At 38.5% G+C, this 26382-nt stretch overlaps 2 long non-coding RNA genes and 1 pseudogene across 5 annotated transcripts in view; 2 read left to right on the top strand and 1 right to left on the bottom strand.

Annotated features, from left to right (window-relative positions):
• LOC146475112 (uncharacterized) overlaps positions 1–479 on the top strand; it is a 6834-nt gene extending 6355 nt beyond the window's left edge. The window contains exon 3 of the long non-coding RNA XR_014865976.1: positions 173–479. This is a non-coding gene — a long non-coding RNA (uncharacterized LOC146475112). The remainder of the gene's footprint in view (positions 1–172) is intronic.
• Positions 480–4195: 3716 nt separating this feature from the next.
• Positions 4196–6102, bottom strand: LOC146475111 (uncharacterized; annotated as a pseudogene).
• Positions 6103–8594: 2492 nt separating this feature from the next.
• On the top strand, positions 8595–23279 carry LOC146475110 (uncharacterized). 4 transcript variants are annotated; one of them, XR_014865971.1, is made up of 4 exons: positions 22041–22061; positions 22150–22233; positions 22370–22424; positions 22928–23279. It is a non-coding gene; the product is annotated as an uncharacterized LOC146475110 (long non-coding RNA). The 4 variants fall into 4 exon arrangements; XR_014865968.1 differs by lacking the exons at positions 22041–22061; positions 22150–22233; positions 22370–22424; positions 22928–23279 and adding exons at positions 8595–8740; positions 8860–8914; positions 15113–15430; XR_014865970.1 differs by lacking the exons at positions 22041–22061; positions 22150–22233 and adding an exon at positions 8611–8740.
• The last annotated feature ends 3103 nt before the right edge of the window (positions 23280–26382 follow it).

The raw sequence follows: 26382 nt of genomic DNA, 5'->3' as shown, positions 1-26382 counted from the left end.
GCTGGCCAATTACAGAGCGCAGTAAAGCAAAACCAAAGCAATAACGAGATTACTTTCGACACTCAATTGAAATCCGCTCTAATAGAACCTGGAGTTGCACATTATGACATTAAAATTAAGAAATCCAATGCAGCACACTCACGATCTCTCTCCATGTTTTTGCTTTCGTCAGGCCCACTGCCAATGCCTTCAAACATCCAGGAAAATTTGCCTGTTGCATTTGCGATGCTGGAGAAGGTACCCGACAAGTGGAGATGTCAATCTTACACTTTTGCGACAGATGGCACTGGCACTGAATCAATACTTGGATGACGTAAAATTATGGCTGTCCTATAAGAGTTTATAATCCGTTGAATCTTCCCGAAAATAAATCAGTGAATGTCATCGAAATTACTCTTGTTTAAATCGTGATGTTATGTAAACAAGCGTATCTAGGAAACAAGCTAATCGGAAAATCGTACAAGTATTTTATGTGGATCTCTGTCAAATGATTCATATTTACTGAAAGTTTTTACATAAAGTAACGGGCTCCATTACGTACTGTTATTCGAGTACGGTTGCACAGAAGAGTATATTGATCCAAAGTAACTGATATAACCCTTATTGGTGATAAAAGAAGGAAGGCTACAAGAGGTCTAAACCTTTTTAATTTCTTGCTTGAACCCTACAGACTGCGAATGGACGAATCCCTGCTTTAACTCTTGTACACAGAAAGTATTCCTTTACTTTGCAATAATTGCAGTTGAGCCAGTCAGAATAATCCAAATTCCGTTCAAATGGTGTTGGAAGTTACTTTGAAATCTTAACGACTTCAAAAGAAGTGATGAAATGAAAAACAAAAAATGACCCCTTTCGGTCTGCTGAATACGAACATTAGATATTCAAAACAGTTCTGTCACACGATTGTTAATATATTTCCATATATGCAGGACGATCTGTATTAACTCACACGAAATCATTACAGTTTGAACAACAACTACGGCTTGTTGACGGGGCAGCTACAGTATCATTAGAGCCTCATGATTGACAGGACCGATTTTAACTTGGATGAAGTCAGAGATACCTTAATATCTTTTAGGAAGATAGTTTCTTTTTTTATTTAAAACTTAATCCATCTCATACACAATGAAAAACGCGAACTCAAAGAAAAGTGTTGGGCCATATCCGGGTAGTTTAATGTACTTCCATTTGTGGAAATTACAGCTGCCACGGGTGGGTGGGGACTGAGGAAAACTAAGCTGAACTGAGACGAAGTGATCGGCACGATTAAAGTTTGATGCGAAGACACGTAAAAGTAATCCGAGACGCTAATATGTACATAGCAAATATATAACATTAACACAATTTAACTAGTTAAATATTACTAAATAAGATATTAGTATACCGCGGCAGTCATCTACCACCTTGCGGACACCCCGCTATTACGGACACTCGCTATTACGGACAAAATCTAGATCCCAGCGAAAGCTATAGCTGTTTGACTGAAATTGACTGATTAACACTGGTCAATCAATACACCCACCCCACCCCCCAAGGCGACTTTGATATTTTGATACCCAATGTAAGAGAGCCAATCGGAATACTCTGTTCGACTGAGTAATAAAAATAATCCTTGGTGAGAGATTTGAAGGGTTATACTGACGTTTCCTAAATGGTTGTTGGTTCCTATTGCATATATGTATACGGAAATCGCAGTTTGAACAGCGGATGAAAGAATTAATAAGTGAGAGACCATTGTTGTTATTTGAGCAGCTTTGGATAAGCAGTTACAAACGGAAGGCCTGGAAAAAAAAAGAACAGGATTGAACGGGATTCTAATCTATGACCTCTGCGATACTGGTGCATTACCTACCAATTGAGCTAATTATATGTCTTATCTACTTTGGTGAACGCAAACCACAAGTCACATACGAAATGGAGAATTCCGCCGTTTTGAAAAGTGAGGGAATTCGATTGCAAATTAAGCAAAAACTTACAACAGTGTTAGTTCCTCAACTGTATATTTATTCAACGTTTGATTTGTTACTGATTACGTACAGTCAAGTTTTGTATAAGAATGTAAGTACAGTACTGAGTCACCTCTCGTTATAGACCTTTTTCATAAATGGCGGCCGATTTATTATTTCTTTCAATGTGTGTTAATTAGCCCTACTAACCTCGTTTAAGAGTAAAAATTGTATTGAATTTTGAACATGCTAACGCGGCTAGTAAGGCTAATTTCCATAAAAATTTAACAAATAGATTCCATTTTGCCGTGCTTCTGTACTCTGATAACGCACAGATGACGTGAAAACGTGGTAAGAACAAAGAAGTACGCTAAGAGCCGCAGGCGAGTAGCGTGACTGATCTTCTCACCACGTTTTGACGTCATCTGTGCGTTATCAGAGTACAGACGCACGGCAAAATGGAATCTATTTGTTTTATACATTGTTTGGATATGGTCCCGTACAAAATATTGGAAACGTTAAAAATCTTCATGTTGACGATTTGCGCGGGGATTGAGGGGCAAAAAAATGTTTTTTATTACGTCATTTGTAATCTATACAAGGAAAGTACGCCTATTGGCTAATTTAAAGCTAACAAGTGTTGTGATTGGTCAATCATCTGTGAACTTAATTTATGCAAAATCGCAATCTTTCATTCGAATCGAGCGTGAAGCGAAAGTTCGGCACCAAAACTCAATGAAAATCGTCGATTTATGAATCGGTCTGGCTTCAATCAAGTTTAGTTTACTTTTCCCCTTGGTTGGGTTTAGATCCCAGGTAGACATGGACGTTTCCAATGTTGCAAGAACTGAAAAATCCCGAAGGAAAGGCATTCATGGAGAGGGAAGCGTCGACGGCAATCTGGTTTGTTGTGGTACTTGTGACTGGAGCCAGGACACGCTTTGGCGAGGAAATCAGGGCCGTGGTGCTGGAAGTCTGAACCGTCGAAGCAGTACCACCAGCAAGTGCGTTTGAAATTGTCTGAGAACTTTCTCAGCTGCGGAGCAGACGGTACCGAACTGTAATGGGCAAGTATTTGCTCGTTGACGGTCTGGAATATCGATCTAACGATATTTCCGATTTAACGATCAGCATTCTAGAAATTCGGTGTCCCAACAATCAACATTCTGTCCCAACATCTAACATTCTAAGTTCGTTTACAACGATACCCCGAATTAACCATATGATTTTGCTGTCCCCTTGCCATCGAGGCTAATCCACTGTAGCGGGAGTCCGATGCCGGTTTAAATAAATTTTAAAATTGGCAACGTTCCATTCTATCCGGATGTTTAGTGTAAAAGCCCGTATTGGCAATGTCTCCCGGATGTTCTGTGTAAATGGTTAAACTCTCCACCCTCGTTCTACTGTACATGTGACCACGAACTAGCCAGTGAATGCGCGCGCTCTACAAGGAAAAAACCTTCAGTTACGTAACAATCGGACTAGCCGAACCGCTTTCACGGGAAAAGACCGTGTCATTAGGGAGATTAACAATCGCATTTACGGCAAAGGGATAACGTGAGATTTGCGTTTACGTGTTCTTGAAATAAAGAGCAAAAAGATGAGAATAATGCAAACTAATTTTGGCCTTTGATGCTAATGCAAAACTACTCGATTTGACAGGAAAACTTTAATATAGGATAAACATGGTCACGTGGTCATATCTCCCGTTGGCCGTTTGCCGTAAACGTCATTCTTAATCTCTCTATTGGCAGCGTTCCCGGATGTTCAGTGTAAAAGATCAAACTCTCCTTGGATCCGAAGCCAGATGATGGACCTTCCATTGTATTTGATCTGTAGCAAAATTAAAACGTGATAACAATTCAAACTGTCAGACTTCACGAATACTTTAAAACGTTATTATATTCAAATTTTATTTTTATCCTGAGCCAGAAGATCAACGTGAAATAGACACTGAAAGTTTCATGACGTGATATACAACACCAAAGTTCAACTTTTCTTCAAAATTGGTGTAGGAGTTTAAACGCCGTTCCTTTTTTCACCAAAGGACAAAGCACGTTTCAAAAGGGTATTAAAATTTTCTTGTGTTCTTATCACACCTTTCTTGGCGTGGTTTGGTGTTTATTTTATGGTGCGATTTAGGTCGAATAAAAATAGACCTTTAAGCATGACATTAGGCGAAAAGTTAATAAAAAATAAATAAAGAAGGACTATCTAAAAATACTTCAGACTGACAAAAAAGTCACTACTTAAATTCTGGCTTGCGCACTTTCCGATGCCAGACATATTGGCTACTCTTGTCTTTCTCCTGGTTCCTCTAAGACACAGGAAGGCTGATCGTAGAATGGCAAAGGATACCTTCGCCCTTATCCGAAAAATGGTTGTAGCGTAGTCATCTCCTTTCTTTAACGCAAGTTGCTCTGCAAGGCGGCTGTGGAATCTCTTGCATTCATCTGCCATTCCACCTCTGCTTGTAAAAACTAGTGGTGTGAATGACCCTTGCTCCACTTCCAAAACCCACCTGCTGTATTGCCTCTCCTTCTCATTTTCGTGTAGTTGGAATATCTGTTTCGGAGACAGTTCTCGATACGAATCTGCTTTTGGGTGGCACACCCGAACATCGAAAAAAGCAGATTGCTATCTGTCCCAAAACCCGCGAGCGTGAACATCTAGTCGGGCATCAGGCGCTTTGTTTGCGCCTCTATTTAACTCTTCCCCAGTGATCCCCTGAAGGACTGGCTCTATGTCTACGTCGGTGCCAATCGTGCGCAACATTTCCACTTCTAAGTCCCTAATCTCATTGTGCCTCTGAATAATCAGCCCCCCCCCCCATGCCGGGGGGCCACATGGCCGGTAGGTCAGCGATCTCCCAGTCGTACCTTAGTTTGATTGCATCTCTGAATTCTCTTTTGTTCAAGTTAAAATTCATCTCCTTTATCGCGATCATTGTCAACCAATTCGAGGCTCCTTTCTCCGTAGCTAGCTCTACCGCGCGTTCAGTTTTGCTAGGCAAGGATTCCCTCACCTGCTTACACTGCAACTTCAACAAATCATCTTTTTCTCTTCGTGCTCTCACTTGCAAAGTCTTAATTTCCTTCTCATCTGGTGGCTCATGGGCTTGCTTGATAATTTGCCGCACAAGAGGGCCTGTGATCTTAACAGACGCCTCATAATCTTGTAATGCGGTTCTGGCTGGATTAACTAGCCCAAGCCCGCCTGAGCGAACTGGGAGTTCTAAAAGGTCCCGTTCTTCCTGTGTGGTAACATGCTCGGTGATAACAGGCACAAGCAAATCCGCTATGGCACGCTCTAGCGGTTCAAGAAAAGGGGCTATGTCTGGTAGAGATCTTAAAAAATATGTCCAACTTTGCCTTAATCCAAACACAAAGGCTGCATAACTAGATTGAGGCTGTGTTGTAGCGAATTCTGCCAGTCTGCAGGTTACTTGTGTAACCCATTCCTCAACTTTTTCGTCAACATACTATTCAAAAAAATCTATAATAATAATAATAATAATAATAATAATAATAATATTTATATAGCGCCATATCCATGGCTCATGGCGCTTTAAAATAAGATAGCATTAAAACGGAAATCACATTGAAAATTTACACCAGTGATAATAAAATCTAATCTAATCTAATCTTTGGCTTAAAAACTAGAATAAAACATCAACATAGTTTTAAAATATATATATAAAACAGGTCATGAATAAAAAGCCTCTCTAAAATTAACTGTTTTTATCTCCTTCTTGAATTCATTTAGTGATAGGATTCATGGAATGGATCTATTCCTATCAGGTAGAGCGATCCAAAGGTTGGGTGCAGCAACTTAAAACGATCTGTCTCCAAAATACTTGGGATTTGATTTTGGTATTACCAACAAATGTTTTGATCGCTCTAGTGGTAGTCATAGCTCTTTTAATCTTGAGGGCGGGGGTTTCCTAATTTCTTTTTTTAATTTATATACGCTATTTTATATTAGTATAATGATAAAATAGCTGCCACTTGATCTATCATTGCACAACGGGCTGGCCGTCTACTTGTGTTCATCACTATTCTACTACCATTCTGCAGATACCGCAAAAATGTAAAACTTTACCTTCGGGAAGGCCACGTTGCCTTCCAAGTAGTTTCCAAAGTTCCGTCGTTACCATTAAGGGACTTAAGCACAGACGTACATGAGCCACGGACGGCAACCGGAAGTCGATTTACGTTGTTTTACAATTTGGAAACTTTATTCCAAGCAGTGAGCAAACTTTTGTATATAATCATTACTTAGGAGGTGAATAAGAGTTTTCTCCCTGTATTTAATCTAGAAATATTTTAATTAAATGAGATGCACCATAACTAAATTTTAAAATTGACAGCGTTTCATTCCATCCGGATGTTCAGTGTAAATGGTTAAACTCTCTACCCTCGAGCTATTGTACACGTCACCATGAACTAGCCAATGAATGCGCGCGCTGTGGAGGGAAAATCCCTTCAGTTACTTAACAATCGGACAAGGCGTACCGCTTTCACGGGGAAAACCCGTATCATTGGCACTGTTCCCGGATGTTCAGTGTAAATGGTTGGACCCTCCACCCTCGTGCTACTATACATGTGACCATGAACTAGCCAATGAATGAGCGCGCTGTGGAAGGAAAAACCTTCAATTACGTAACAATTGGTTTTCCAACAAAGTTAAAGCATTCATTAGCATATCTAATAATTGCTGGACTACACATAGTGGATATGTTTTACAACTTACAATGTATGAACGTTTTGCCGAGGCTTTCAGTTCAGTGCGGATACTATTTGAATTGCCCTTAACTACTCTGAAATATATTTTCAAAAACACACTTAGTTTCTTCTTATCATAGGAATGGAGTCAAGTCGTTGGAAATTCAAAGTCCATCACCTGAAGAAAGCAAATTTGGCCAAGCGACTAATTAATAATTATACTGCCAAATCACGCGGAGTTTCACCTGATAATTAGCGGCCGAGTTGGCCAAAAACAGGGGAAATTCCGAAATACTAATCAGGAAATTTGTTTTATTATTCAATTCATTGATAACAAAGCAGAGTTCTAACCTGGAGGCGATCTTTACTGTGCCATTTTTCTCCCCGACACACGAAATTACCTATATCGCTGGAGATCTGATGACTCATGCCGGACGACGAATATTCATTGCACCAATCCATAACCATATGTTTGGCAAGTGTTACAATGTGTTGAGTGACACACAATATTTGGTGATCATTTGAGGTCAGGGAACATTTGCCACGCAGCACTCCATTCAACATCAAATGACAGTGTTTTCTAGTGCTGAGTCAAGTTCACTCGCTCCCAGCGACATGTAGAATGTTCACATGGCGTCTCATCTAGATATACTTGGTACCTAGGCCGGATAATGTACTTTTCATTGTATTTGTTCTGTTGCAAAATTATAACGTGATAACAACTTAAAGTAATCCAGTTGAAATGTCAGATCTCGCGACTACTTTAAAACATTATTATATTCGAATTTTATTTTTGTCCTGAGCCAGAAAACCTACGTGAAATAGACACTAAAAGTTTCATGACGTAATATACAACACCAAATTTAAACCTTCGTCAAACTTGGGTATGGGGTTTTAAGGCTGTTCCTTTTTTCACTAAAGGACAAAAAAGTTTCAAAAAGGATTCAAACTTTTGTTGTATTCTTATCACATGTTTCTTGGCGGTTTGGTGTTTATGTCATGGCACAATTTAGCTTGAATGAAAATAGACGTTTGGGCACGCAACGGTGCCGCGAGCTTAACCCTTGAAGGCCTAACATTAAAGAACAAAATTCTCTCGTCTTGTCGCCATACTTTAATAATAAAATTACTAGGTAGACGTTATTCAAATATCAAGAAAATCGCCTTAGGTGATTATATCCTTAATTCTCATGACCTCAGGGATTACAAAACAATTGCTATTACAAGGAGAAAGAAACTGTGATCATGTTCTGGACATGTGAAATAGACGTAGTGATCACACAACTTCCACGCTGGGGATTTTTTTAGTCAAATTCGGCCAAAAAGTTTTTCCCCCTTAGGGTTTTTTGCTAGCAAACTCAAACTTTGCAACCAGACAAAACAATGTTTCCTTTTTAACTTGGCAGATTCGGATTTTTGAATTTCATTTTTCTAACGGTAAATGACGTCATCAATTTGGCGGGAAAGAGAATAACAAATCTGAAAGATTGGAGTCAAGAGTTATGGGAAGTTACTCGTTCAATTTAAGGCTATTTTTTAATAAAAAAAATGGCGGAAAATTCAAACTTCAGAAGCCTAAAACGTTTGATCCAGTTTAGATATCTTTTTTCAGTTTTGTAATCCTTAAGGTATGTGCGTTTAAAAAAATGTGACTGACCATGTCGAAGCTCTAAAAAAAATTTCGCGCCTAATTGATGACGTCTTTTTACCTAAAAAAATAAAATAAAATTCAAAAATCCGAATCGACTAAGTTGTAGAGAAACCGTTGTTTTCAGTGTCCGGCTGCAAAAATTGAGATTCGTACAATAAAACCCTAAGGAGAAGAAACTTCTTGGCCGAATTTGACTAAAACAATCCCCAGCGTGTCACAAGCAAAACAATTGTGACACAGTAAGTCTCATGATATGTCAAATAACAAGAAATTTGATCTCACCACTGTACACAGACTTCTAAATAAATTTTCTTGCTTCGTTTAATGTTCGAGCAGTTGTGTTCAGCGTGTAACAGTCAACCAACACTGACGTTTTCTGCAGAGTAGTGCGTTTTGCTACAATGTCTATGAAAGGCGAGGTACATAATGATTGTTAATGTAAATACGTTCAACTGTTCAGAAAGTCTCCTCTGTTCATCTTCTTTTCTCGTTACAAGTATTTACCTCTCATAACGTTTTCAACATTTCTTTTGCGTAGGACAAGGCTCCACTCCAAGTGATGGAGGAGCATTCCGAGTCGACTGATGACAAAGGTAAAGGAAATATTATAGTTTCTTATCGGGAAGGAATCGCTTTGAGAATTTTCATTGTACAGTGAAGAAAAACTTGAATTCATGGCCTCGGCGTTTTTGTACCTAAAAGGAAAGTAGCATGGGACTGAAGTAGTTCTTTCTCGTCAAGGAACGATAAAAGTGTTTTAGAAAACAATTTTAAACTCCAGGATGCTCGACAAACCGCCAACTTCATTAGTTTAGGAAGAACGGTCTCTGTTTCCTATAAAATTTCTTCGACCTGAATATTCCTGACTGGTGCTCTCGCCTGATTACATAAATGGGAATAAAGAGAAAAAATAGGAGTAGAAGTGTTCGCCAGCTATGCCAGGGCAATAACTTAGTTGTATCCCAAAATTAAACGGACCAAAAATAACGTTAGTTGAAAGCCAATAATTCTCAAATCATCGATATTTAGAATACGCTTGCGTCCTGAAAGGTGGATACACTGAATGGAGCCTTGTCCCAAACATTGGCTTATTTCAAATTATGAGTTCATATTTAAGACTATCAATTGTTTTTGCATGTGGCTTTCTGACGTTTTTTTTTTTTAGTTTGCATTTGACCTCTTTTTCTGTTAAAGAGCAACTGAAAAATTAAAACCATTTCCGGTAACTAAACGGGCCTTAAAAGGGCACTATTCTGTAGATTTTGCTGAATCTAGTTTGTCGAAACTGACACGCGAAATTGCACTTGGAGCAGCGAGGGCCGAAAAACTGTAATAAATTCTCTGCACAAGAATAAACTTTGAAAAGGTTTATGCTTTTTTTCCAAGATACACAAGAGAAGCTTGAGAGCACTAGTTAATTTTTTCAAGTTGCAATCCATTTCCATCCTAACCATTAGCATCCAAGGATAAATGACACTAGTTTCTGCGCCCTAGTTGTGTTATTGGTTACAAAACTAAGCCATTATTTTGTCGTTTACGTCTGTACAAATATGTTCTTTGGCTGTTAAAGTGACACTGAAAATAGGTTACACTCTTTAAGAAGCATTTATGAAGTCAGCATAGCCGCAAAACAGAACTCAAACAACACAGGTATCTTTTCAGTCACTGTCTATTCTCGTGCCCAGATGTTTGTCTTTGGAGAAAACATCTGGTACAATGGTTCTCCAATCTGATTGGTCAATGAAAATCATCCGATGTAAGTCGCGTCAACCTCTTACTCCTTTGCTTTCCACACGCCTAGACGCATGACTTACAAACAAATTATCTTGACACTTCAGTCCTTCTGTGAAAGGTGTTTCTTGTATCGATTTAAACGTAAAGTTTCATTAAACTACGACAAGTTCTTATAACATACATTTTTTATAGTGTCGTCTCTCTCTTAAAAGGCTTAAAAGTTTTGTGAAAAATTTTGCACGGCAATAAAGCGCAAGCACTTTGGCCACTGATTGTCAACAATGCTTTTGCGGCGGCTTTCTTCTTTCCCAGAAACTTAAAATAGTTAATCTTTTTACATACGGTGGGGGAAATATTACCGGAAATGTATAGCTATAAAATGATATTGAAAATCTATTTTCGGCAATTCTTGGGCAAAGTGTTCTTGCTACAAATGTTGACCATATGCAGCTTTGCTGTGTGTCACATTCCTGACACATGAAGACGTAATTTAACAGATGTTCTCTACCGAAGAATGAAAGTGCCCACCATGTATATAGTTGGGAAATAGAATTTCCTTGTTTGGTTGAGTTATATTACTAGTGTGATGTAATAGCTTGTGACCGTCATGTTTATCTTGTGATCTAAACATGCAGCTAGGGAAACCGAACGAGAACTTACATTAATTCAAGCAAAATACGTCAAAATTTTCCTGTGTTCCCAGGTCGCTTTCTGCCGGTGTTTTTAAGACATATTTGTGTACTTGGAATAGAGATCACAGTCAACTCCCGTTATAGCGGACACCCTCGGGACCGCGATTTGGTGTCCGTAATAGCGGGAGTCCGTAAAAGCGGGGAGCGAGAAAATTTTTCTTTTAAACCATATTTACAGAAGGGGGTCACATGTGTTTTTTTTTTATTAACTCCAGTACCTTTTTCAGAGCCGTTGTTGCAACTAAGGAGCGTCAGAACTTTATTTACAAACAGAACAGAACTTAACAGAACAGGAGTTACGTACTCTTTGAGTTTGTGTACAGTAGTTCTTCTAAGTACGTAAAAAACAATCATCGTATGTTGCAGCAATGTCCACACATGCATCGTTTTGGTTTCCTACTGTACCGAAGTACAGTAATCTACATTTCTACAAAAAATTATTTTCGAGGAAAAACCTGAACATCAGCTATTGATTGCATCAGCTATCACATTGCCTTAAAATATCGTTCCAATCGGCTCTGTGTACTTCTCCTTTGAACTGCAACTTCCCTCACTTTGTCGCCAAGGAGACTAAATTCATTAGCAACCTTAAACTCTCCTCTATGAATCAAAAAAGCAGAAATGTTTTGGACACTGTCCAAAACGTCCTTGAAACTTTTCAAAGTGGTTGTTTCGTTCGAGCGTTCGCCTTCACCTGGGGTATCTTCTTTTTCCATTTCATTTTCGTCGTCACTCTCTATTTCCATGACATCGTGAGAAGTACGAATGGCCTCCAGCAGCTGTTGTTCGTTAAGAAGACTGTAACAGGTTGGAAGTTCGTTATCGGACTCCAGGTAAGCACTAATTCCAATTCCAGGTGCAACCTGTTGGACAAGATTCTCCAGTTCCTCATCGGCCGAGACATCAATATCAGCAAAGGGATCCTCCTCTCCTGTCACAGTACTGACGGTAGCTACTTCTGAGAAAGTGCTGGAAATTCCAGCTGCTGCAAAACATTTGAAAATGGTATCGTTCTCGACCTTAGACCAAGCAGTCCCCATCCACCTTATGGCCTGCAGCACGTCCAATGTTTTGGTAATGTCTGTTCCACTGCCGAATAAAGTGTCCGTAAGTCCGTAGTAGCGAGAGTCCGTAATAGCGGGAGTTTATTTCAGTTAAACGTCTATAACTTTCGCCTGGGATTTTGCTGCTGTCCGTAATAGCGGGGTGTCCGCAAGGCGGGAGTTGACTGTACTTTACTCCGATGCCGAAAATTTAAGGTTAGCGTGTACCTTCTGGGGTGGCTTCAGTTTAACGGATCAAGCGCCTCTCAGTTACATCACAGATACCCAAATCCCTATATCAAATTAAAGCTTTCATTGCTTTTCCAAAAAAATAAATTCCAGGTTTTCCGCAAAAGTCCAAACTTGCAGATCCAGATCGTCGTTTAAGAGTTCCGACTCAATACGACTTTTATATTTTGTAAGTTTTTTTTTTCTTTCTCCTCGTCAGGATCCCAGAAGCATGCTTAAAAAACGTGTCGAGGTTCTCCTTAATTCAATTGCGTTCAAAAGTTGCAAAAAATTTTAAAAAGTGCAAGAAACCATGCGGAGTTAACGCACGAAAATGGCTTTCAAGGGAAAAAGTTTTAGAACTATCGAATTCATCGACAGGTTTTTGTTGATTATATATTTTTCTAGCATCTGGCCAAATTTGACTGAAAGCGGCCAAATCATTGTTGAGTTGTAGCTCTTGAAAGTGTCTCCTCCAAGTGACTAAAAGTTTGAGAAAACAGCACTTGACAAAAATTTCTCGGAACACAAGCAAGTACCGCCGTAAGTTAGTACCATCCCTTAACGCCTAAAAATTACCCATTCATTTTGCAAGCCACTTTTTCTTCCGGTCACCTCCTGTGAAAATTATCTCACAGTTTTGCACCTGCTCGTCTCTTGTTCCAGAGTAATCACCATTTTGTTGGATATCTGCGGGGTTTGTTGTACGTCGATTTTGTAATCTTTAATTAATTATTATGGGAAAAACAAAATAGGGACTGAAGTTGACCTCATCAAGCAAAGCTGTAAGTTGGGACGAAGCAGAAGCGCCTGTGACGGGAAAAATTATCAGCACAAAGCGCTAACGAATTGTCGGGGAACCAACGCAACCACATGTATTGTCTCAGTGAAAACGGAAATTCTTGCCACTCTTCAAAAAGCCGGCGAATACATCTATTCGAGCGAAATATTGTTGAGAATAGCGAAGTTTCATGATTGCTTATCGAAAATTCGGGTGAAAATTCGCTCTTGAATGAACGCTTTAAAACGTTAATGCAAGAAGTAGAAGACAAGTATCGCTTGAAAGAAAACGGAACCGTTTAAAAAAGTACACTCCGTTAAACGCTTTGGGAATTATGCTAATACAGTAAGTCGTTGTGAAAATGCTACAAGCAAAAGCGGCGACTTTTCCTTTATCAGTTATCTTACAGCGACGGCCGACGTGAGAAATAATCAAGACATAGGACATGACTCTTAGAGTTAGAATTGCTTTTTTGTTTTGTTTTCGCTTGCGGAGACTTGTAAGTTTTACGCACCTGAACACAAGATTCAGTGATCTGATAACGTTCGTTAGTCCAGGCCGTAACCCTTTTTCGCATTTTTAACGACACATTTGCCCCTATTTGCTCCTTCGAAAACGAAAGGAATTAGGTTTCCATCGATACGAGCAAACATTTTGCCGAACAAAACGGTGGATTTCATTTCTTTAAGGGAAATGCCAATTTCTGAGGCGATTAAGGCCGCTTGGCCTATCAGAGTCCAAGCTTTCTGGCTTAACCATGGCTTGTTTTTCTTTTTCTTATACCCTAGGACCTCTTCTGCCGTTTGTACCTAAGCTTTCTCCATTATCTCACTTTTCCTTTCCACTTCGTCTCCTTCTTCGTCTCCTTCCTCGGTCATTGGCTCTTCTACTGGAATCTGTTCTTCTTCTGTGTGTTAAACTTCTTCTTGGTACTCTTTGTCAACGGTGCTCTTTTGAGCTTTAACCTGATCGTTGATCGTACAAGGTAATGGTCGCTGGCCACATCTGCTGACCTCTGCTGACTGCTGACGTGACCTCTGCTGACCTCTGCTGACGTGACACATCACGTGATCAAAAAATCGTCGAAACGGTGGCGAGTTTTCTTTTTTTAGATAACTGAATAAATGTTTCCGACCTTTGTCCTGACAAATTTTTCCTGGCGAAACATGGACGACCATTCCAAATGTGAAGTGATTTAGATCTTTATTTGAAACGCGTTTTTGTTTGATGTTTTCTCTTAAAACCGTCGCCTACCTGTCAAATCTTTGCTTTGTTCACGAAAACGATCGCGTGACATGTCACGTTGATCTACAGCACCACTTATTACGCCTTGAAATTTTAAGAATGATAAGACCTTTTTATCTGCCAAATTTCAGTTCAGTGTCATTCAATTTGTTTGTAAAAGTTATCTCAGATAAACCATTTTTCCTCTTAAACGCTCTTGACCCAGGCCTTAAACTGCTTGAAACCCATTGGCTTACATCATTTTATGTGAACATTCTGTTTTTTAAAACTGTTGTACTTTCCGAGTTTACATTGGATACCCGTTATTGGATTGTATGGCCGCGCAAGCATATCTAGGTTTACTTCCATCGTTTAACCCAAAGATTTCTAAATCATTGTAAATATTCAAGATTTTAGTTAGTTGATAATAGTTGGAGTTAGTTGAGAGTTTGTTGAGATGCAGTTGTAAGATGGCATGTGCAGTTTTGAGGGCTAGAAGCGGAGCAAGTCAAGATTGAAGTCGACTGGAGAAAACACAAAAACGTCAGCCAGCCTCTTAACAGCTTGGTACCTCAAAACAAACGCGAGTTCGCTCATCCCCTTTTAAACGATTCGCTCTCAACATCAATTGCCGCCTGTTTTGAACACAATTTATCAAAGCCATCCACACTTTACGGAACTGTGAATTCGTTCAGGGGGATACATCTCTTTCAGTTTAATTTCAAACCATATTCCGCATGCAGATTTCGCACGGTGCTGACTGTCGTTTTCGTTGCATGCTATCCTGCAAGGGTGAAAGAAGGGGAGGGGAAGGGGAAATTGGGTTGGTGTTTGCAGCGTGCTTGATTAACCCGTTAACTTCCTTTACACCAAAGTGTTTAACTTTTCCTACCCTGTTGACATTAGGCCCTTAAGACCCAAAGAAAGGCTTCAAATTCACGATGTTAATCAAAGCACTTCTCAAGACACAAAGTAGTGTTTAATTAGTCTAACAGGACAATAATTAGTAGAGTTGCACATCATGACATTAAAGTTAAGAAATCAATGCAGCACACTCATGATCACTGTCCATCTTTTTGCTTTCGTGAGGCCCACTGCCAATGCCTTCAAACATCCAGGAAAATTTGCCTGTTGCATTTGCGATGCTGGAAAAGGTGCCCAATAAGTCGAAGACGGGAGTCTTCACCGCTTGGCACCTCACGGAAGCAGGAGCAAAAGAAATTGTAGATGGATAACGTAAAATTATGACTGCCCTATCAGAGTTGAAATTCAGTTAAATCTTCCTGTAGAATAAGTCAGTAAATCTCATCGAAATTACTCTTGTTTAAATTGTGTAGGAAACAAGCTGATCAGATAATCGTACAAGTATTTTACGTGGATCTCTGTCGTTAGATTGTCTGCATACCTAAAAATAAGTGGTTAATGCTTTGTAGTGATTTAAATTTACTGAAAGTTAATTTTTACATATTAACAATAACTGATATAAGCCTTACTTGTGATAAAAGGAAGAAGACCGCAAGGAAACTTAACGTTTTTGATTTCTTGCTTGAACCTTACTGACGGCGAATGGATGAATACCTGTTCGAACGGGTGTGGACAAAACGTGGGGTAGGCCATGTGGTGAAGGCCATGGCCCACCCTATGGCCTACCTGTGGTCAGGTTTTTAAAAACATAAAAAAAATTAGTTAGAGTCGAACAAGTACGCTGGCATGCAATGCTATGCCTTTAGTAAGGGTATACTAAAAGGTCACTAATACGAGTTTTAAAGTCAGAGGGAACGAAACAATACAAATTTTACAGCACTCAGCCTTGAACGTCCCATCTCTGTATTCGACGACACTAAATTAGGATAATGCTTATATTTCTAATCTGTTCTCACAAACATCTTGCATATAATAATTTTAAAACCAGCGTTTACACGTCTTCCAGAATTTAAGAGGCAATGAAAACGGCCGTCGATATTCCGGAAAAGGAAAAAAAAAGTAAAAATTAAGATACAATAAATAAATAAATAAATAAAATAAAGATAAAGGTAAAAAGGAAAAAAGAACAACGAGCTTTTATACTAACATACCGCAGGAGGAGGGAATCCAAACAGTATGCAGAGCATACGGCTCTTTTTATAATGATCAACCTCCGGTTCTTGGAAAAAGCGCTAGGCCTTATAGTTCAAGAAAACTCATTCCAGTTCTGTGGTAAAAATTACCTACAAACACACGGAACTGCCATGGGAACAAAAATGGCAGTTGCTTTCGCCAATATTTTTATGGGCAAAGTCCAAACAGAACTCCTTAACCGAAGCGCATTCAAACCGCTCGTTTGGATATATTGACGGATGAATTGATAATTGCTCGTGTCGTACCTGTTTTTAAATCAGGTGACAAAGCTCTCTTCAGCAACTACAGACCTATTTCTGTTCTTCCGTGCTTTTCAAAGTTTTTGGAACGAATAATTTAAAACCGTATTATAAATTATCTCAATGACTCCGATATCTTATGTGATAATCAATATGGCTTTAGAAACTGAAAATCGCTCTCCTAGCCTTGCGCTTATTGATTTGTGTGACAAAATTTCTTCTGCATTTGATAGAAAAGAACATACCATTGGAGTATTCCTAGATCTTTCGAAAGCGTTCGATACGGTAAATCACGACATTCTTTTTGACAAACTCAATCATTATGGGATCCGTGGTCTGGCACTAGAATGGGTCAAAAGTTATTTTTCTGAAAGGACACAATTTGTCGAATTTAATAACGTTAGATCTGCCCCACAGGGGATTTCCTGTGGGGTGCCTCGAGGTTCCATTCTTGGTCCCTTATTTTTTATCCTGTATGTTAATGATTTGAACAATGCTTCCCTGCTTGATGCAATCTTGTTTGCTGATGATACAAACCTATTTATCTCCCATAATGATCCTGTTTACCTAATTAACACATTAAATACTGTAGAGAATTAAACAAATTGTCAACCTGGTTTGCAGCAAACCGGCTCTCCTTGAATTTAGCCAAGACTAATTTTATGGCATTCAAGCCTTGGCAAAAGAAGCAATCCTTTGAATTTCAAGTTTTCATAAATGGGCAGCCTATCCTTCGTGTTTTTGAGACCATGTTTTTGGGTGTTTTATTAGATGACAATTTGACCTGGAAATCGCATATACCCTTAACAGCAAATAAATTATCCAAATCTATAGGTATTATTCATAAATCTAGATTCTTTCTCTCTACTCACTCCCTTCGTACTTTATACAATTCTATGATCCTTCCATATTTATATTATTGCAATTTAGCTTGGGCTGGTACCTATAAGTCAAACCTTCAAAGAATTGTAACCTTACAGAAACGTGCGTTAAGAATAGTAAGCAATTCTACATACATTGGCCATACTGGCCCTATTTTTAAGGAACTTAAACTCTTAAAATTTCATGATATCCATTCGTTTCAATTAGGTACTTTTATGTTTTCATTCAAGAACTCTACACTCCCTTCCAAATTCAATAACTTTTTTTTACTGAATAGTCAAATCCATAATTATAATACTAGGAATGCTCAGTCCTTCCGCTTGCCACTGTGCAGAACGAACACCAGGAAGTTTTTCAATTTACTTTCAAGGTCCAAACTTTTATAATTCGCTAAATTCTGACATAACTAGTTCTCCCTCCTCCGCTTCTTTTAAAAGAAAGCTTAAAGATTTTCTTCTCTCTAGGTATTAACTTCTGTAAGGCTGTATTTCTCAACTAACTTACTTAATATGTGTGTGCGTGTGTGTGTGTACGTGTGCGCGGTCAAAGTTAATTATCATAAGTCCATATTGTAATTCTAATATAAGATAGCTATTTTTTAAAAGTGAGGAAGCCTGACTTTATAAGCCTCGTGGTTTCTTTTAGATTTTCTCGCCATTTATTTTCTTTCGTCAATTTTCATCATTTTTTTTTCCATCTGTAATTGTTGTATATTGCAAAATAAATATTGTATTGTATTATTGTATTGTATATCTTCTCCCTCGGCCTCTGGGGAATCAGTAGAGAGGAGTTAGAACAGTTCATTGAACATGCCAACAATCACCACCCTACCAGCAAATTACGGCTGAAATTATTGAAATGGAAATTACATTCATTGACACATTGTGATCCTTGGAATCTGATTGGTCCAAAATGATGCAATTTATTCCCAAATTGCACCATTTTTTGCTCTAAATTGCATCCTTTCTTTAGCCCATCAAAATGGAAATGAAGTAACACAAATAGAATATTAATATTGACAATGATACTCTGTGATTTCAAAATAGATGTAATTAAGTGGTAATTGAACTTTGTGTCGTGCAATTTTGGTCTAAAATCATACTTGTGATTTCAAATCAAACTCGCGCTGCGCGCTCGTTTGATTTTGAAATCACGCGTATGATTTCAGACCAAATTGCAACTCCACTCAGTTCAATTACCAATATGAATCGGTGCTTGATGTACGCACTTACTACAAAGCTACTGAGACATTCCAGTACACACATTTCTCCTCGTGTCACCCACCGCTAGCCTGCGAACGCAGACGTATTTCCGGCTGTCGAGATTCTCTCTTATTTTTCGGCGGAGAGAATCTGGACAGCCGGAAATACGTCTGCGTTCGAAGGCTTCCCACCATGAGTAAAAAGAGGTTTCATCAAATGAGACGCCCTCAGACTTCTCCGGCCAAACTCAACAAAAGCAACTTTTAAAGAAAAAATCAAACATTTTGAATCACGACTTATCGAGAGGGGCTATCCAAAAAATCTAGTGCAGAGAACTCTCTCAGAGGAGAAGTGATTTTTGAAAGTAGAAAACAGGCCCTTCAACAAAAACCTCACACAAACAAGAGAATCTTGCCTTTTGTCACGCAATACCACCCATCAGTTACAAATGTTAAACAAATACTAATGGAAAACTGGCATTTAATAGAATGACAACCATTGCTCAGATAAATTTACAAGGAACCTCCTCTAATTTCATACCAAAGAGCTAGGTATACTCGTGAGAGAAAAACTCTAAAAACGGGGAAAACACCTACGTGAGAGTCGCGCAGGCCTGTCATTATTTATAAAATACCACTAGTCGTTTCAAGAATTCAAAACAAAATTGTATTTCTCATTGGATTATACGAACAATGAAGACAAAGGGTGCATTCGATTGGGAAATCCGGATTTAGATTTTGAAAATCTAACTCCGGATTTCCCAATCGAACGCACCCAAAATGTAACGTGCTTTCAAATGGCGGCAAGGAAACAGAAAAACCAGAAAACGCGGAAAATCCGTCTAAACACATTCAGAGCAAAAATTCTTGATTTGTATAAAAGTGGATTTTACAAAAAGCACATTACCCGTGATTTGCAGCAGTCAACGCGCATTGCCAGAAAGAAAATTCGCCATTTTCAACCGGGTACAGTGTAAGTGGGTCCTGTTGTGTAAGCTCACTAATGATCACTAGTACCACAGGTACCCCAAGCTCTTTGAGAGATATAGGCCGTGATCTTTGCGTGAGTGTTGTAATTTGAGCGCCACGGCGAGCATTGCGTAACGGCGGAATTATAAGGATTTGTATGGGAAAAAAACGATTCCAATTTAAAAATACCATCGAATTTTCAATAAAAATATCCCTACCTGAACTCCCTTGTCTGTTGTCCTTTCTCCTATGTGGTTTTTGGAAGCGATTGAGCGCGATTTCAGTGAGTTTTAGTTCCATTTGCAAGCGCTTGACTATGAGCTCTTGAAATGACCAAATTTGCATAATGAATTATATGAACGTCTCATATATGGCGACAACATGCAAGAACGGTTCCAGCGAACGAATTGTTTCAAATGTACTACTGTAGTTTGACTTTTACAGGCTATTCCTTTTATCCAACAAGAATCGATTTTTTTTAGAACATCGATCCGTGCAAATTAAAAATGAATGAATGAATGAATGATTGATTGATTGATTGATTGATTGATTGATTGATTGATTGATTGATTGATTGATTGATTGATTGAATGAATGAATGAATGAATGAATGAATGAATGAATGAATGAATGAATGAATGAATGAATGAATGAATGAATGAATGAATGAATGAATGAATGAATGAATGAATGAATGAATTTTTTGAAACGACTGGTGGGTACATTATTAGAATAGAATCTAGGGGCGTACGCTTGGCCTGGCTCGACTGTAACATCAGTAAATGCCATTGAACTAGACTTACGAAACATTTCACAAATTTTCAGACTTGTGTCCTCTTTGGTACGTGACCCTGCCTAGAGTTGCAGAGAGTGCAGTCGGCCTGCAAGCTCAAAAATGGACTTCAACGCAAGCTTAAGCCACCGAGGCGGACTTTCTCTTGCAACTTATTCTTCTTCATCAATTTGAGCAAAAACAAGGGGAATTCCGCAACATTTAGCAGGATAATTGTTTTATTACTCAATTCATTGATAACAAAGCAGAGTTCTTTTACAGAAAAGCTGGAGGCGATCTTTATTCTGCCATTTTTCTCTCCGACACACGAAATAACGTGCGAGATATCTGTTGACTCGTGTCGGACGACGAATATTCATATCCCCAGTCCATAACCAAATTTTGGCAAGTGTTGCAATGTGTTGAGTGACACACAATATTTGGTGATCATTTGAGGTTAGGGCATTTGCGACGCAACACTCCATTCAACATGAATTGGCAATGTTTTCTGGTGCTGAGTCAAGTTCACTCGCTCAAAGCGACATGTACAATGTTCACATGGCGTCTCATCTAGATAGGCGATGATAAATACTTGGTACCTAGGCCGGATAATGTACTTTTCATTGTATTTGTTCTGTTGCAAAATTATAACGTGATAACAATTTAAAGTAAATCAGTTGAAATGTCAGACCTCACGCGTACTTTAAAACATTATTATATTCAAGTTTTATTTTTGTCGTGAGCCAGAAGATCAACGTGAAATACTACACTGAACGTTTTGTGACGTAATATACAACACCAAATTTAAACGTTCGTCAAACTTGGTGTAGGAGTTTGAAGGCTGTTCTTAATTCACCAAAGGATAAAGCACGTTTCAAAAAGGTTTCAAAATTTAACGTGCAAGATATCTGTTGACTCGTGTCGGACGACGAATATTCATATCCCCAGTCCATAACCATATTTTGGCAAGTGTTACAATGTATTGAGTGACACACAATATTTGGTGATCATTTGAGGTCAGGGAACATTTGCGACGAAGCACTCCATTCAACATCAAATGGCAATGTTTTCTAGTGCCGAATCAAGTTCACTCGCTGTCAGCAACATGAACAATGTTCACATGGCGTCTTATCTAGATAAGCGGTGATAAATACTTGGAACCGAGAACGGATCATGAACTTTTCATTGCATTTGTTCTGTTGCAAGATTATAACGTGATAACAATTTAAAGTAAATCAGTTAAAATGTCAGACCTCACGACTATTTTAAAAAATTATTATATTCAAATTTTATTTTTGTCCTAAGCCAGAAGATCAACGTGAAAAAGACACTGAAAGTTTCGTGATGTGATACACAACACCAAATTTAAACCTTCGTCAAACTTAGAGTTTGGCTGTTTGGCTAAAGGCTGTTCTTTTTTCACCAAAGAATAAAGCACGTCTCAAAAAGGTTTCAAAATTTTCTTGTGTTCTTATCACACGTTTCTTGGCGGTTTGGTGTTTATTTCATGGTGCGATTAAGCTCGACTGAAAATAGACGTTTCGGCATGCAACGAGGCGAGCTTAACCCTCGAAGCGCTAAATAAAATATTAAAGAAAAAATTCTCCTATCTTCTCTCCATACTTTTCTTGTGAATTTACTAGGGGGAAGTTATTCAAAAATCAAGGAAATCGCCTTGGGTGATAATATCCTTAATTCTCATGACCTCAGGGGTTGCAAAACCATTGATATTATAAAGAGAAATTTGATGCTGATCACTGTTAATTTGGTTCGATCTAAAAGAAACTGTGATCATGTTCTGGGCATGTGAAATAGACGTACTGATCACAACATCACAAGCAAGAAAATTGTGACACAGTGAGTCTCATGACATGACAAATAACACGAAATTTGATCCTACTGCTGTACACAGGCTTCTAAATAAATTTTCTTGCTTCTTTTACAGTAATTGTTAAGCTGGAAACAGTCAACCAACACTGACGTTTTCTCCAGAGTCGCGTGTTGTGCTACAATGTCTATGACAGGCGAGGTACATATTGTTTGTGAAAATAAATACATTCAACTGTTCAAAAAGTCTCTTCTGTTTAAAGAGACAACTTTTATCGTTTTTACTCGTTACAAGATATTTACCTCTGATAACATTTTACAATGATTCTTTTGCGCAGGACAAGTCCCCACTCCAAGCGATGGAGGAGCATTCTGAATCAACTGATGACAAAGGTAAAGGAAATATTATAGTTTCTTATCAACAACGACAACAACAACACTTTATTAAAACAGAAAGTTACAAGCTGGTTATATACCTAACCGCAAATAGCTGCGGCTAGTCGAGGCGGGTAGGTATGTCTATACTAAACTAAATACAAAAGTTAAAATAAAAGTTAAATAAGTAGTAAACAAGCCAGTGACGCAAAAAGGATTCTCTAGCTGATAGAAATTAAAGGATTTTTACAAATTTAAAAGCTTTTCATTATTTCAAGAATTGAAGAAGGTGTAAGGTAAGCATTTTCTTTTTTTTAAAATGTTGACTAGTATTTGATGTATTTGTTTTTTGAATAATTTTCTGTTGTCAGACTTTCTAATATTATCCTGTAAAGAATTCCATAGCCGTGTTTAATTAGGCTAACAGGACAATAATTAGTAGAGCTGCACATCACGACATTAAAATTAAAAAATCAATGCAGCACACTGATGATCACTGTCCATCTTTTTGCTTTCGTCAGGCCCACCGCCAATGCCTTCAAACATCCAGGAAAATTTTCCTGTTGCATTTTCGATGCTGGAAAAGGTGCCCGATAAGTGGAAGCCGGGAGTCTTCAGTCAATTCTCGTGGGAAGCAGGAGCAAAAGAAATGTTACATGGATAACGCAAAATTATGACTGTCCTATCAGAGTTTAAATTCCGTTAAATCTTCCAGTAAAATAAGTCAGTAAAATCTCATCGAAATTACTCTTGTTTAAATCGTGTTGTTACGTAAACTAGGAAACAAGCTGATCAGATAATCGTACAAGCATTTTATGTGGAACTCTGTCGTTACATTGTCTGCATACGTAAAAATAAAAGTGGTTAATGCTTTGTAGTGGTTCAAATTTACTGAAAGTTAATTTTTACATAACAGTTACTGATATAAGCCTTACTTGTGATAAAAGGAAGAAGACCGCAAGAAAACTTAACGTTTTTATTTTCTTGCTTGAACCTTACTGACGGCGAATGGATGAAGACCTGTTCGAACGGGTGTGGACAAAACGTGGGGTAGGCCATGCGGTGAAGGCCATGACGGACGGCAACCGAAAGTCGATTTACGTTGTTTACAATTTGGAAACTTTATTCCAAGCAGTGAGCAAACTTTTGTTTATAATCATTACTTAGGAGGTGAATAAGAGTTTTCTTCCTGTATTTGGTCTAGAAACATTTTAATTCAATGAGCTGCACCATAACTAAATTTTAAAATTGGCAGTGTTTTATTCCATCGAGATGTTCATTGTAAATGGTTAAACTCTCTACCCTCGAGCTATTGTACACGTGACCATGAACTAGCCGATGAATGCGAGCGCTGTAGAGGGAAAATCCTATCAGTTACTTAACAATCGCACAAGGCGTACCGCTTTCACGGGGAAAGGCCGTATCATTGGCACTGATCTCGGATGTTCAGTGTAAATGATTGAAATCTCCGCCCTAGTGCAACTGTACATGTGACCATGAACTAGCCAATAAATGAGCGCGCTGTGGAAGCAAAAACCTTCAGTTACGTAACAATTGGTTTTCCAACAAAGTCAAAGCATTCATTAGCATATCTAATAATTGCTGGACAACACATAGTGGATGTGTTCTAAAACTTACAATGTATGAACGTTTTGGCGAAGCTTTTTTCAGTTCAATGTGGATACTATCTGAATTCCAAAAACCTACTCTGGAATATATTTCAAAAACACACGAAGTTTCTTCTTATCATAGGAATGGCGTCAAGTATTTGGAAAATCATACTCCATCACCTGTACAATGCAAATTTGGTCAAGCGACTAATTAATAATTATACTGCCAAATCACGCGGTAATTCACCTGATAATTAGCCGACGAGGCTGTAGACCGAGTTGAGCAAAAACAGGGGGAATTCCGCAACATTGAGCAGGATAATTGTTTTATTACTCAATTCATTGATAACAAAGCAGAGTTCTTTTACAGGAAAGCTGGAGGCGATCTTTATTCTGCCATTTTTCTCCTCGACACCCGAAATTACGTGCAGGATGTCTGTTGACTCATGCCGGACGACGAATATTCATATCCCCAGTCCAAAACTATATTTTGGCAAGTTTTACAATGTGTTGAGTGATACACAACATTGGTGATCATTTGAGGTCAGGGAACATTTGCGACGCAACACTCCATTCAACATGAATTGGCAATGTTTTCTAGTGCTGAATCAAGTTCACTCGCTGTTAGCAACATGAACAATGTTCAAATGGCGTCTTATCTAGATAAGCGGTGATAAATACTTGGAACCGAGAACGGATCATGAACTTTTCATTGTATTTGTTCTGTTGCAAAATTATAACGTGATAACAATTTAAAGTAAATCAGTTGAAATGTCAGACTTCTCGACTACTTTAAAACATTATTATATTCAAATTTTATTTTTATCCTAAGCCAGAAGATCTAGATCAACGTGAAATAGACACTGAAAGGTTCGTGAGGTGATAAACAACTTGGGCGGATCTAGGGTTGTTTCGGGTGGTTCGGTCGAATCCCCTAAACTGAACGTAAAAAAACGTATAAAAATCGCGTAGTTAAAAAAAGTGAACCAACTCAGCTAATAAATATATCTTTTGAAAATTATATTTCTTTGTGTCGTTGTACGCGAAAACAGCAATAAAAACAAGACAAATTTGTGCCTAGTTGAAAATGGCCTCTAGTACGTCCCCTTGAGCTATAAAATTACTGCTTATTAACGCTTACACGTCCCGCCAAAACTGACAGTTTATGCCAAATCTGCCAATCATTCCAATTCCGGCATTGCGTAGAGCCACGCCGTTCTTTGGAAATCAGAGTTGTGGATCGTTCTCTCAGTGAGTCAAAGATTGCGCCGGGAGCATTTTAAGTTAAACGTTCCTCAACGTCAACTCACGACTTAATATGTCGAAGAGGACAAAGCAAGAAAGAAAAGAAAATCTCCACTCAGTATATTTGAGTTTTTCCCTACATGATCAAGATTAAAGATAAACTATAAAGGCTTTAAGACCAATCTTTTTGCGAACTGCAGGAGTCGTGCAGGCCCGTCAACACTTTTAAATTCTCAGCAAGACGACAGAAAAGATTGTCTGGCTTGGCGCTCATGAATATTCACCACAAGTAACCCATGGATTATGATGCTGTTGTCCAGAAATTTGCAGTCCAACAACCCCGGAGAATGTTGCTGGCTGATCCCATTTTTAAGGAATCATGAATTTTAAATTTGAATGAATTTAAAATGTTTATCCGTCTCGATTACTGTCAGTGTTGAGAAAATCCATCCTTTAAACTACTGTAGTTGGCACAAAAATGGAGGTGACTTTAGAGCAATTAAACCACTTCAAATTGCCCCTAGAAACGCTAGAAATCGCATTTCAGAGGCCCTAAAATTAGACATTTTCCGGGGGAGCATGCCCCTGGATCCTCCCTAGGGGCTACCGCCTTCGGCGGGCGTTTATCCGAACCCACCTTCGTCAAACTTGGTGTAGGAGTTTGAAGGCTGTACTTTTTTCACCAAAGAATAACGCACGTTTTAAAAAGGTTTCAAAATTTTCTTGCGTTCTCATCACACCTTTCTTGGCGCTTTGGTGTTTATTTCATGGTGCGATTAAGCTCGAATAAAAATACACGTTTGGGCATGCAACGGGGCGAGCTTAACCATCGAAGCCCTAATATTAAAGAACAAATTCTCCTATCTTCTCCCCATACTTTTCTTGTGAATTTACTAGGGGGAAGTTATTCAAAAATCAAGAAAATCGCCTTGGGTGATAAAATCTTTAATTCTCATGACCTCGGGGGTTGCAAAACCATTGATATTATAAAGAGAAATTTGATGCTAATCACTGTTAATTTGGTTCGATCTAAAAGAAACCGTGATCATGTTCTGGGCATGTGAAATAGACGTACTGATCACAGCATCACATACAAGAAAATTGTGACACAGTGAGTCTCA

Source organism: Pavona decussata, unplaced genomic scaffold, assembly GCF_977016875.1.
Source record: "Pavona decussata unplaced genomic scaffold, jaPavDecu1.1 SCAFFOLD_85, whole genome shotgun sequence".
Classification (NCBI taxonomy): domain Eukaryota; kingdom Metazoa; phylum Cnidaria; class Anthozoa; order Scleractinia; family Agariciidae; genus Pavona; species Pavona decussata.
The sequence above is the reverse complement of the archived record's forward strand: the minus strand, read 5'-3'. Positions and strand labels throughout refer to the sequence as shown.